Source organism: Buceros rhinoceros, unplaced genomic scaffold (assembly GCF_000710305.1).
Source record: "Buceros rhinoceros silvestris isolate BGI_N320 unplaced genomic scaffold, ASM71030v1 scaffold15574, whole genome shotgun sequence".
Lineage (NCBI taxonomy): Eukaryota > Metazoa > Chordata > Aves > Bucerotiformes > Bucerotidae > Buceros > Buceros rhinoceros.
The window spans coordinates 83,189-83,420 of NW_010407807.1; positions in this window are offsets into that span (position 1 = coordinate 83,189).

Below are 232 nucleotides of genomic sequence, written 5' to 3' on the forward strand. Positions count from 1 at the left end.
AAATCTGGCTGCGCAAGTTGGAGAAGGGGGTGAGAGGGAAGAGCACTGTGTGCTGCCCCCAGGCACCAGGAAGTCACACAAACACCAAAAGTTTTAGAGAAACATTTATTATAGGGTTGCGGAATTTATGCCAATATAAAGTCCCTTAATAAAACTCTCAAGTTCAACTGCAGGACACTAACTCTTTGAATCTTTAACACTGCAGCTTTCAAAGAAAGGAACAAAGCTCGGA